Below are 13,102 nucleotides of genomic sequence, written 5' to 3'. Positions count from 1 at the left end.
CAACAGCTTTGACAGGTTGCGTTCATATTTTGATTTTTGTCTGCTTTCACAATACCTCATGAGCAGTTCTCTAGGATTTCGGTCATTCGATTTTTTTTGTATTTTTTAATCCGACTGAAACTTTTTTGGTGCCTTCGGTATGCCCAAAGAAGCCATTTTGCATCATTAGTTTGTCCATATAATTTTCCATACAAATTCGGCAGCTGTCCATACAAAAATGATGTATGAAAATTCAAAAATCTGTATCTTTTGAAGGAATTTTTGATCGATTTGGTGTCTTCGGCAAAGTTGTAGGTATGGATACGGACTACACTGGAAAAAATAATACACGGTAAAAAAATTTGGTGATTTTTTATTTAACTTTTATCACTAAAACTTGATTTACAAAAAACACTATTTTTAATTTTTTTATTTTTGATATGTTTTAGAAGGCATAAAATGCCAACTTTTCAGAAATTTCAGGTTGTGCAAAAATCACTGACCGAGTTATGAATTTTTTAATCAATACTGATTTTTTCAAAAAATCGAAATTTTGGTCGTAAAATTTTTCAACTTCATTTTTCGATGTAAAATCAAATTTGCAATCAAAAAGTACTTTACTGAAATTTTGATAAAGTGCACCGTTTTCAAGTTATAGCCATATTTAAGTGACTTTTTTGAAAATAGTCGCAGTTTTTCATTTTTTTAAATTAGTGCACATGTTTGCCCAGTTTTGAAAAAAATATTTTTGAAAAGCTGAGAAAATTCTCTATATTTTGCTTATTTGGACTTTGTTGATACGACAAACATTCAATATTACGCCCTTTTAAAATGTTTGTCTTGATTTGAAAATTCCAAAAATATTTTTTTCGAAAAGATCGGAAAATTTCACAATTGTTTCATATATTAACATTGAAAATCGGACCATTAGTTGCTGAGATATTGACGATAGAAAATGGTGGGTTGTTTGGGTGAAACTTAGAAAACATCAATTTTCCTGTTTTTAAACCTTTGCATTGCAATATCTCAGCAACTAAAGGTCGTATCAACATAGTCCGAATAAGCAAAATATAGAGAATTTTCTCAGCTTTTCAAAAATATTTTTTCAAAACTGGGCAAACATGTGCACTAATTTAAAAATGAAAAACTGCGACTATTTTCAAAAAGTCACTTAAATATGGCTATAACTTGAAAACGGTGCACTTTATCAAAATTTTAGTAAAGTACTTTTGATTGCAAATTTGATTTTACATCGAAAAATGAAGTTGAAAAATTTTACGACCAAAATTTCGATTTTTGAAAAATCAGTATTGATTAAAAATTCATAACTCGGTCAGTGATTTTTGCACAACCTGGAAATTTCTGAAAAGTTGGCATTTTATGTCTTCTAAAACATATCAAAAATAAAAAAATTAAAAATAGTGTTTTTGTAAATCAAGTTTTAGTGATAAAAGTTAAATAAAAAATCACCAAATTTTTTTACCGTGTATTATTTTTCCAGTGTAGTCCGTATCCATACCTACAACTTTGCCGAAGACACCAAATCGATCAAAAATTCCTTCAAAAGATACAGATTTTGAATTTTCATACATCATTTTTGTATGGACAGCTGCCGAATTTGTATGGAAAATTATATGGACAAACTAATGATGCAAAATGGCTTCTTTGGGCATACCGAAGGCACCAAAAAAGTTTCAGCCGGATTAAAAAATACAAAAATTAAAATTGAAGAAAAAAGACCGATTTCGTAGAGAATTGCTCTCATTTGCAAATGAAACGTCTAACATTCAAATATAACGAACCATACATACTTCAAGATTCACCAAAAAATAGGATGGATATTTTGGACTAAGAGGTATTACTTACTCCATGGGTTACACAATTCGGATTGTTATATTACATAAAATTTCATAAAATACACGTAGTACTATCCTTCGGCAAAGTTGTAGGTATTTTTTAACTTATTTTTTTTTGTATATATTTTAAGGTAATATCTAAGCAACCAAAAGTTGAATCAAAAATCTTAAATCGTAGATAATTTCCTGATCTTTCAGATATCCTATTTAAAAAAACTGAAAAAAATGTAAAATCAATTCCAAATTTTAGCTTTTAAAAATTTATCAAAATACGTAGTCGATAGCGAATTCAATTTAAAGTAAGAGTAAGACTTAAATAATTTGGACGTCCATGACTTAAAGCATGATTTTTAGTGCGTTGTCTACAACTTTGCCAAAGACACGAAATCATTTTTTAAGATTATTTTCACATAACATTTGTTTGTATAGCCGAGCAATTCTCTACAAAAGCAGTCGTGATTCTTTAATTTTAATTTTTGGTTTTTTCTATCCATCTCAAACTTTTATGGTGCCTTCGGTATGCCCAAAGAAGCCATTTTGCATCATTAGTTTGTCCATATAAATTTCCATACAAATTCGGCAGCTACTGAAATATGAAAATTCAAAAATCTGTATCTTTTGAAGGAATTTTTTGATCGATTTGGTGTCTTCGGCAAAGTTGTAGGTATGGATAAGGACTACACTGAAAAAAAAATGATAAATGGTAATTTATTTTTGCTGATTTTTTATTTCACTTTTTGTCACTACCCCGTAAAAAAAATTCGACTTTTCGCATAACTAAGTCGGGTCTAGTCGGGTGGTTTCGGCCGATTCGTTGGCTAACGAATCGGCCGACCGGGCAACAGACTTCTGTGTAATCTTTACATAAGCGTCTGGTGGTAAATCGGTTGTCGAAATCGGCCGACGAAGTCGGTTACAAAAACAACCGATTTTTAGCCGATTTAGTCTGTGAATAAAATAAAATCTGACTCAACCCAATTTAACACTCCTCCGTCCAAGGCGGAAAAAAAGTTGGAACGGTAACTTCAACTCGCTGGTTCTCAGCCAAAACTCAACCATTCTGGATGATTCCTTTTTCCAGAGATTTGTACGGATCTCCAGATGAGCCTAGAACTTTGCAGATCTCGATTTGATCAATCCTCTAATAACTACGACTAAATTAGTCGGAGCAACTTTTTTTCCGCGTGTATTTCCGAAAAGCGACTCAAGCGGGAACATTTTTGCTACGCTGCAAAAACACAATAACTTTGCTAAAATGTTAGCAAAACCCATAAAATTATATATCAAAATTTCCGTTATGATCTCAGGATTATGATGAGCTTCTCAAATTTCCATTATTTTCACAAAAAAATTCACAAAACTACGTAAAACTACAGAAAAAATAAAAATGCCTCATTTTATGACTAGAACTTTATGGTAAAATCATTGATTTCATTGATTTTTTTACGAAAATGTTTCAAATGATCTAAATTATATGTTTCAAAATCATTCTGAGTGTGTTTTTTCCTGAATAGTACAAAATTTTACCAAAACTACGTAAAATACAGAAAATTTGATACATTCCTTTAGAACTTTATTTGCTTCATGATAAAATCATTGATTTAGTTTATGAAAATGTTTCAAATGATCTAAATTATAAGTTTCCGAATTATTCTGAGTGTGATTCTTACTGAGTACTACAAAATTTTACCAAAACTACGTAAAATACAGAAAATTTGATACATTCCTTTAGAACTTTATTTGCTTCATGTTAAAATCATTGATTTATTTTATGAAAATGTTTCAAATAATCTAAATTACAAGTTTCCGAATTATTCTGAGTTTGAGTCTTACTGAGTACTACAAAATTTTATCAAAACTACGTAAAATACAGAAAATTTGATATTTTCCTTTAGAACTTTATTTGCTTCATGATAAAATCATTGATTTAGTTTATGAAAATGTTTCAAATGATCTAAATTATAAGTTTCCGAATTATTCTGAGTGTGATTCTTCCTGAATACTAAAAAATCTCCCAAAACTACGTAAAATACAGAAAATTTGATACTTTCCTTTAGAACTTTATTTGCTTCATGGTAAAATCATTGATTTATTTCATGATGCTTTTTCAAATGATCTAAATTATAAGTTCCTGAATCATTCTCAGTGCGTTTCTTCCTGAATACTAAAAAATTCTACCAAAACTACGTAAAATACAGAAAATTTGATACTTTCCTTTAGAACTTTATTTGCTTCATGATAAAATCATTGATTTAGTTTATGAAAATGTTTCAAATGATCTTAATTACAAGTTTCCGAATTATTCTAAAAAATTCTACCAAAACTACGTAAAATACAGAAAATTTGATACATTCGTTTAGAACTTTATTTGCTTCATGTTAAAATCATTGATTTATTTTATGAAAATGTTTCAAATAATCTAAATTACAAGTTTCCGAATTATTCTGAGTTTGATTCTTACTGAGTACTACAAAATTTTACCAAAACTACGTAAAATACAGAAAATTTGATACATTCCTTTAGAACTTTATTTGCTTCATGATAAAATCATTGATTTAGTTTATGAAAATGTTTCAAATAATCTAAATTACAAGTTTCCGAATTATTCTGAGTTTGAGTCTTACTGAGTACTACAAAATTTTATCAAAACTACGTAAAATACAGAAAATTTGATATTTTCCTTTAGAACTTTATTTGCTTCATGATAAAATCATTGATTTAGTTTATGAAAATGTTTCAAATGATCTAAATTATAAGTTTCCGAATTATTCTGAGTGTGATTCTTCCTGAATACTAAAAAAATCTCCCAAAACTACGTAAAATACAGAAAATTTGATACTTTCCTTTAGAACTTTATTTGCTTCATGGTAAAATCATTGATTTATTTCATGATGCTTTTTCAAATGATCTAAATTATAAGTTCCTGAATCATTCTCAGTGCGTTTCTTCCTGAATACTAAAAAATTCTACCAAAACTACGTAAAATACAGAAAATTTGATACTTTCCTTTAGAACTTTATTTGCTTCATGATAAAATCATTGATTTAGTTTATGAAAATGTTTCAAATGATCTTAATTACAAGTTTCCGAATTATTCTAAAAAATTCTACCAAAACTACGTAAAATACAGAAAATTTGATACATTCGTTTAGAACTTTATTTGCTTCATGTTAAAATCATTGATTTATTTTATGAAAATGTTTCAAATAATCTAAATTACAAGTTTCCGAATTATTCTGAGTTTGATTCTTACTGAGTACTACAAAATTTTACAAAAACTACGTAAAATACAGAAAATTTGATACATTCCTTTAGAACTTTATTTGCTTCATGGTAAAATCATTGATTTATTTTATGAAAATGTTTCAAATGATCTTAATTACAAGTTTCTGAATTATTCTAAAAAATTCTACCAAAACTACGTAAAATACAGAAAATTTGATACATTCGTTTCGAACTTTATTTGCTTCATGTTAAAATCATTGATTTATTTTATGAAAATGTTTCAAATAATCTAAATAACAAGTTTCCGAATTATTCTGAGTTTGATTCTTACTGAGTACTACAAAATTTTATCAAAACTACGTAAAATACAGAAAATTTGATATTTTCCTTTAGAACTTTATTTGCTTCATGATAAAATCAATGATTTAGCTTTTGAAAATGTTTCAAATGATCTAAATTACAAGTTTCCGAATTATTCTGAGTGTGATTCTTCCTGAATACTAAAAAATTCTACCAAAACTACGTAAAATACAGAAAATTTGATACTTTCCTTTAGAACTTTATTTGCTTCATGATAAAATCATTGATTTAGTTTATGAAAATGTTTCAAATGATCTAAATTACAAGTTTCCGAATTATTCTGAGTGTGATTCTTCCTGAATACTAAAAAATTCTACCAAAACTACGTAAAAGTCAGAAAATTTGATACTTTCCTTTAGAACTTTATTTGCTTCATGATAAAATCAATGATTTAGCTTTTGAAAATGTTTCAAATGATCTAAATTACAAGTTTCCGAATTATTCTGAGTGTGATTCTTCCTGAATACTAAAAAATTCTCCCAAAACTACGTAAAATACAGAAAATTTGCTACTTTCCTTTAGAACTTTATTTGCTTCATGATAAAATCATTGATTTATTTTATGAAAATGTTTCAAATGATCTAAATTACAAGTTTCCGAATTATTCTGAGTGTGATTCTTCCTGAATACTAAAAAATTCTACCAAAACTACGTAAAATACAGAAAATTTGATACTTTCCTTTAGAACTTTATTTGCTTCATGATAAAATCATTGATTTATTTTATGAAAATGTTTCAAATGATCTAAATTACAAGTTTCCGAATTATTCTGAGTGTGATTCTTCCTGAATACTAAAAAATTCTACCAAAACTACGTAAAATACAGAAAATTTGATACATTCGTTTAGAACTTTATTTGCTTCATGATAAAATCATTGATTTATTTTATGAAAATGTTTCAAATGATCTAAATTACAAGTTTCCGAATTATTCTGAGTGTGATTCTTCCTGAATACTAAAAAAATCTCCCAAAACTACGTAAAATACAGAAAATTTGATACTTTCCTTTAGAACTTTATTTGCTTCATGATAAAATCATTGATTTATTTTATGAAAATGTTTCAAATGATCTAAATTACAAGTTTCCGAATTATTCTGAGTGTGATTCTTACTGAGTACTACAAAATTTTACCAAAACTACGTAAAATACAGAAAATTTGATACTTTCCTTTAGAACTTTATTTGCTTCATGGTAAAATCATTGATTTATTTCATGATGCTTTTTCAAATGATCTAAATTATAAGTTCCTGAATCATTCTCAGTGCGTTTCTTCCTGAATACTAAAAAAATCTCCCGAAACTACGTAAAATACAGAAAATTTCACAGTTCTGTAAAAAAATCATCTGTTGTAGGAAAATTTGATAATTTTTTTTATGAAAATCTTTCAAAACACCCATGAGCAAGTCACTGAGATTTCGGTCATTTTATTTTTTGTTTTTTAATCCGGCTGAAACTATTTTGGTGCCTTCGGTATGCCCAAAGAAGCCATTTTGCATCATTAGTTCGTTCATATAATTTTTCATACAAATTTGTCAGCTGTCCATACAAAAATGATATTCGAAAATTCAAAAATCTGTATCATTTGATGAAATTTTTTGATTGGTTTGGTGTCTTCGGCAAAGTTGTAGGTATGGAAATAGACTACACTGAAAAAAAGTAATACACGGTAAACATCAATTTGGTGATTTTCAATTTCACTTTTTGTCACTAAAACTTGATTTGCAAAAGACACTATTTTTATTTTTTTTTATTTTCTGATATGTTTTAGAGGACTTCAAATGCCAACTTTTCAGAAATTTACAGAATGGGCAAAAAAAAATCTTTGACCGAGTTATAAATTTTGAATCAACATAGATTTAAAAAAAATCGAAACATTCGTCGCAAAAATGTTTCAACTTCATTTATCGATGTAAAATCGAATTTTCAATCTAAAAGTATGTTAGTGATTTTTTTATATAGTGCACCGTTTTCAAGTTATAGTCATTTTAGGTAACTTTTTTGGAAAAAGTCGCAGTTGTTCATTTTTAAAATTAGTGCCCATATTTTTAAAAAGCTGAGAAAATTTTCTATATTTTTGAATTTTGTTGATACGACCCTAAGTTGCTGAGATATTGCCATTCAAAGGTTTTTGATTTGATATCCTCTAAAACATATCAAAACATAAAAAAAGTAAAAATAGTGTTTTTTTTGCAAATCAAGTTTTAGTGACAAAAAGTGAAATTAAAAATCACCAAATTTTTTTTTACCGTGTATCATTTTTTTCAGTGTAGTCCATATCCCTACCTACAACTTTGCCGAAGACACCAAATCGATCAAAAAATTCCTTCTAAAGATACAGATTTTTTAATTTTCACATTTCACATATCATTTTTGTATGGACAGCTGCCAAATTTGTATGGAAAATTAAATGTACGAACCAATGCTGCAAAATTGCTTCTTTGGGCATACCGAAGACACCAAAATAGTTTCAGCCGGAATAAAAATACAAAAAATAAAATTAAAGAAAAAAGACTGATTCTGTAGAGAACTGCTCCCATACAATAAGCTTCCAAAACAATGCTCTACATTCTAATACCAACATAAAATTATAAAACTTTCTGTATTTTACGAAGTTTTGGTAATTTATTTTTAGTATTCAGGAAGAAACGCACTGAGAATGATTCAGGAACTTATAATTTAGATCATTTGAAAAAGCATCATGAAATAAATCAATGATTTTACCATGAAGCAAATAAAGTTCTAAAGGAAAGTATCAAATTTTCTGTATTTTACGTAGTTTTGGGAGAATTTTTTAGTATTCAGGAAGAATCACACTCAGAATAATTCGGAAACTTATAATTTAGATCATTTGAAACATTTTCATAAACTAAATCAATGATTTTATCATGAAGCAAATAAAGTTCTAAAGGAAAATATCAAATTTTCTGTATTTTACGTAGTTTTGATAAAATTTTGTAGTACTCAGTAAGAATCAAACTCAGAATAATTCGGAAACTTGTAATTTAGATTATTTGAAACATTTTCATAAAATAAATCAATGATTTTAACATGAAGCAAATAAAGTTCTAAACGAATGTATCAAATTTTCTGTATTTTACGTAGTTTTGGTAGAATTTTTTAGTATTCAGGAAGAATCACACTCAGAATAATTCGGAAACTTGTAATTAAGATCATTTGAAACATTTTCATAAAATAAATCAATGATTTTACCATGAAGCAAATAAAGTTCTAAAGGAATGTATCAAATTTTCTGTATTTTACGTAGTTTTGGTAAAATTTTGTAGTACTCAGTAAGATTCAAACTCAGAATAATTCGGAAACTTGTAATTTAGATTATTTGAAACATTTTCATAAAATAAATCAATGATTTTAACATGAAGCAAATAAAGTTCTAAACGAATGTATCAAATTTTCTGTATTTTACGTAGTTTTGGTAGAATTTTTTAGTATTCAGGAAGAATCACACTCAGAATAATTCGGAAACTTGTAATTTAGATTATTTGAAACATTTTCATAAAATAAATCAATGATTTTACCATGATGCAAATAAAGTTCTAAGGGAAAGTATCAAATTTTCTGTATTTTACGTAGTTTTGGGAGATTTTTTTAGTATTCAGGAAGAATCACACTCAGAATAACTCAGAAACTTATAATTTAGATCATTTGAAACATTTTCATAAACTAAATCAATGATTTTATCATGAAGCAAATAAAGTTCTAAAGGAAAGTATCAAATTTTCTGTATTTTACGTAATTTTGGTAAAATTTCGTAGTACTCAGTAAGAATCACACTCGGAATAATTCGGAAACTTGTAATTTAGATCATTTGAAACATTTTCATAAACTAAATCAATGATTTTATCATGAAGCAAATAAAGTTCTAAAGGAATGTATCAAATTTTCTGTATTTTACGTAGTTTTGGTAAAATTTTGTACTATTCAGGAAAAAACACACTCAGAATGATTTTGAAACATATAATTTAGATCATTTGAAACATTTTCGTAAAAAAATCAATGAAATCAATGATTTTACCATAAAGTTCTAGTCATAAAATGAGGCATTTTTATTTTTTCTGAAGTTTTACGTAGTTTTGTGAATTTTTTTGTGAAAATAATGGAAATTTGAGAAGCTCATCATAATCCTGAGATCATAACGGAAATTTTGATATATAATTTTATGGGTTTTGCTAACATTTTAGCAAAGTTATTGTGTTTTTGCAGCGTAGCAAAAATGTTCCCGCTTGAGTCGCTTTTCGGAAATACACGCGGAAAAAAAGTTGCTCCGACTAATTTAGTCGTAGTTATTAGAGGATTGATCAAATCGAGATCTGCAAAGTTCTAGGCTCATCTGGAGATCCGTACAAATCTCTGGAAAAAGGAATCATCCAGATTGGTTGAGTTTTGGCTGAGAACCAGCGAGTTGAAGTTAGCGTTCCAACTTTTTTTCCGCCTTGGTCGTTCGTGTAAGTACGGGATGCCTTGGACGGAGGAGTGTTAATCGGTTTATTCGTAGGGCGACTAAAAATCTTACTCCTGACGAATCCCGACTAAATCGGCTAACTGGTTGGTTGTTTTTGATTACCCGATTTCGAAGGGTGTTTCGTTAGGTCGAGAACTGTCAAATTTTTTACGGGGTAAAACTTGATTTGCAAAAAAAAACATTTTTTTTCTGATATGTTTTAGGAGACATCAAATGCCAACTTTTCACAAATTTCCAGAACGGGCAAAAAAAGATTGAGTTATGAATTTTTGAATCAATACTGATTGAAAAAACGAAAAATTAACCGCAAATATTATTCAACATCATTTTTTGATGTAAAATCAAATGCAATCAAAAAGAACTTTAGTGAAATTTTCATAAAGTGCACCGTTTTCAAGTAATAGCAATTTTTAGGTAACTTTTTTAAAAATAGTTGCAGTTATTCATTTTTCAAAATTTTTGCCCAATGTCGATATCTCAACAACTAATGGACCGATTTTCAATGTTAATATATAAGACATTCGTGAAATTTTCCGATCTTTTGAATGTTTGTTCCTGTCTCTGATACTTGTATTGAGAAATAAATGACACAACTCAACTTTTATTTGGACACATTGAATCATTGGAATTAATCTTGCTTAATTAAAAAGAAATGTAACTGTTGCTTTATTGGGTTTTTTATGAATGTTTGGAATAAAATAAATATTAAATAGGAGCTTTTGTAACTTGATATTTTCCTTGAAATAAAATGGAAATATTTTTTTCTGAAGCAAAACTTTTTACATTTTTTAATAATTTTTATTTTATGAAAATATTTAAAAACTCATATTAATTAAATCATGAATGCTGTTTTTATAACAAAGTAGCTTTAATGCTTGAAGCATATTTATTCTGGATGCAATTAATTGTACTGCAATTCCATAATTTTAAATACATATGTTCCACTAAGTTTCTTGTTTTGCTGATAGTTTTTTTTTTACTTTCTGTACCATTTCAATAAATCGTTATACTGTTATTATTTACCTTTTTTTTTGGGTTTAGAACCATTATTTACCTTAAACTTTATAATGTAATACTTTTTTCACAGTTTTAAGTGAATTTTGTTATTTTTTATATTATAAAATTGGTTTTAATGGTTTTACAGCAAATACACAAATTGAAATGTTTTCTATTTGACCCAATTTCAACCCCTCTAAGGGGTGAGATTGGGCAAATTTTAATACGATTGGCATATATGAACGGTGTGATTATACTAAGTCATTTTCTGAATGTTGGTAATGGAAAATGTTGGTAAATCATTCAGGAACATTCCCCTACAATGTTTATTTCGATATACTGTAAAACGGGGTGACTATGATAGGTTTGAGATTTTTTCGCAAAATGAAGAGTACAAATAAAATACGTACGGAATGCATGGAATCATACTGACCAGAGTAGAGAAAGGTTCATGGTACTTCTAGCAGATGTTTTCATTAAATTTTGAAAAGTTTAAAAAGTTATTTAACTATAACTAAGAAAACGTTGATTAATAGCATTATTTTCATATTCTAAAAGTGTAATGATTATCTCAATGAACATAATTTCAAATCGGAAAACGGAATGTATTTTAAAAATTGTGTGTTTTTGAAACATGACTAAACAAAATTTCCAATCAAATTTCACGAATGTTTTATATATTAACATTGAAAATCGGACCATTAGTTGCTGAGATATCGACATTGGGCACAAATTTTGAAAAATGAATAACTGCAATTATTTTTAAAAAAGTTACCTAAAAATTGTTAACGGTGCACTTTATGAAAATTTCACTAAAGTAATTTTTGATTTCAAATTTGATTTTAAATCGAAAAATGATGTTGAAAAATTTTGCGATTAATATTTCGATTTTTTTTTTAAATCAGTATTGATTCAGAAAATCATAACTCAATCATTTTTTTTGCCCGTTCTGGAAATTTGTGAAAAGTTGGCATTTGATGTCTCCTAAAACATATCAGAAAAAATTGTGTTTTTTGCAAATCAAGTTTTAGTGACAAAAAGAGAAATATGAAATCAGCAAAAATAAATTACCATTTATCATTTTTTTTCAGTGTAGTCCTTATCCATACCTACAACTTTGCAGAAGACACCAAATCGATCAAAACTAATTTTAAACAAAATGTGAAAATTTTTGATTAGTGCTTCGAATTCAGTTTAAAATGCAATATGAATCGATAATTTTACAAACAAAACTATTTTTAACAAATTTCAGGCAAAATTATGACTGACCTAAAATTTATATGTATTTTGTAAAAAAGCTTATAAACATAGTTAACAAAATATAAACCAAGATATAAACATAGATTTTTTTGTTAAAAACAACCTTAGCGATGGTACATTCGACGCAAAAATAAAATTTGAACGCCTTTAACCTGATTTTACAAACATTAACTATGACTATCAAATTTACCCCGGTATTCTTAAAATGAATTTTCAACGCAATTATTTTTTTAAACACTATTGAAAAAACTTTTTTTCAAAATGGTGCATGAACCTTGTGTGGCCTACCCTAGTACATGTTTTAAAAATAATAGTCTTGAGAAAACCCTTACCAGTTGGAATAAATTCCAAAATAAATTAAAATCCTATCAATGTCACCCCGGTTTACGGTAATTTGAAATGTTTTTATTGTGTTAAAATAACAACAGTAATATCTTTTTTTGACCCAAAGTCACCCCCACTGACGATGTATAATTTTTGGGTAAACATTTTTGAAATCTATAATAATTTTGTTTTTTTTTTAGATTTTTCACCTGGGAGGAAAAAGCCGCGTGGCCATATAGGGGGAGGGTTGGCGTGAAACCACGAAAACCATGAGGGGGGAGGGGGGGGGGTCAAAAATTCTCGAAAAAAGGCCACGTGGTTTATGCACGACCCCACCGGGCCTACTTGATTTACATAGGGGGATGGCGTCGCTATGTTTAGACCACGTTTTCCACTTTTTCTCATCGAAACCGACTACTTTATCGACTTCATTTTGCTGGGTGAGATAGGACGCCGTCTATAGGGGGATGGCGTCGCTATTTTTAGACCACGTTTTCCACTTTTTCTCATCGAAACCGACTACTTTATCGACTTCATTTTGCTGGGCGAGATAGGACGCCGTCTATTTTTAGACGATGACTCAGCACATTTACACTCTTGCGCTTAAAAAAACCAGGTGGC

At 28.3% G+C, this 13,102-nt stretch overlaps 1 protein-coding gene across 1 annotated transcript in view; it reads right to left on the bottom strand.

Moving 5' to 3' along the window:
• Positions 1-13,102, bottom strand: part of LOC6053683 (sodium-dependent nutrient amino acid transporter 1) — an 89,924-nt gene that overhangs the window by 42,748 nt on the left and 34,074 nt on the right. The window lies entirely within an intron of this gene.

This window comes from Culex quinquefasciatus, chromosome 1 (genome assembly GCF_015732765.1).
Source record: "Culex quinquefasciatus strain JHB chromosome 1, VPISU_Cqui_1.0_pri_paternal, whole genome shotgun sequence".
In the NCBI taxonomy this organism is placed as follows: domain Eukaryota; kingdom Metazoa; phylum Arthropoda; class Insecta; order Diptera; family Culicidae; genus Culex; species Culex quinquefasciatus.
Note: the sequence above shows the minus strand (reverse complement) of the source record. Positions and strands in the feature narration are given on the sequence as shown.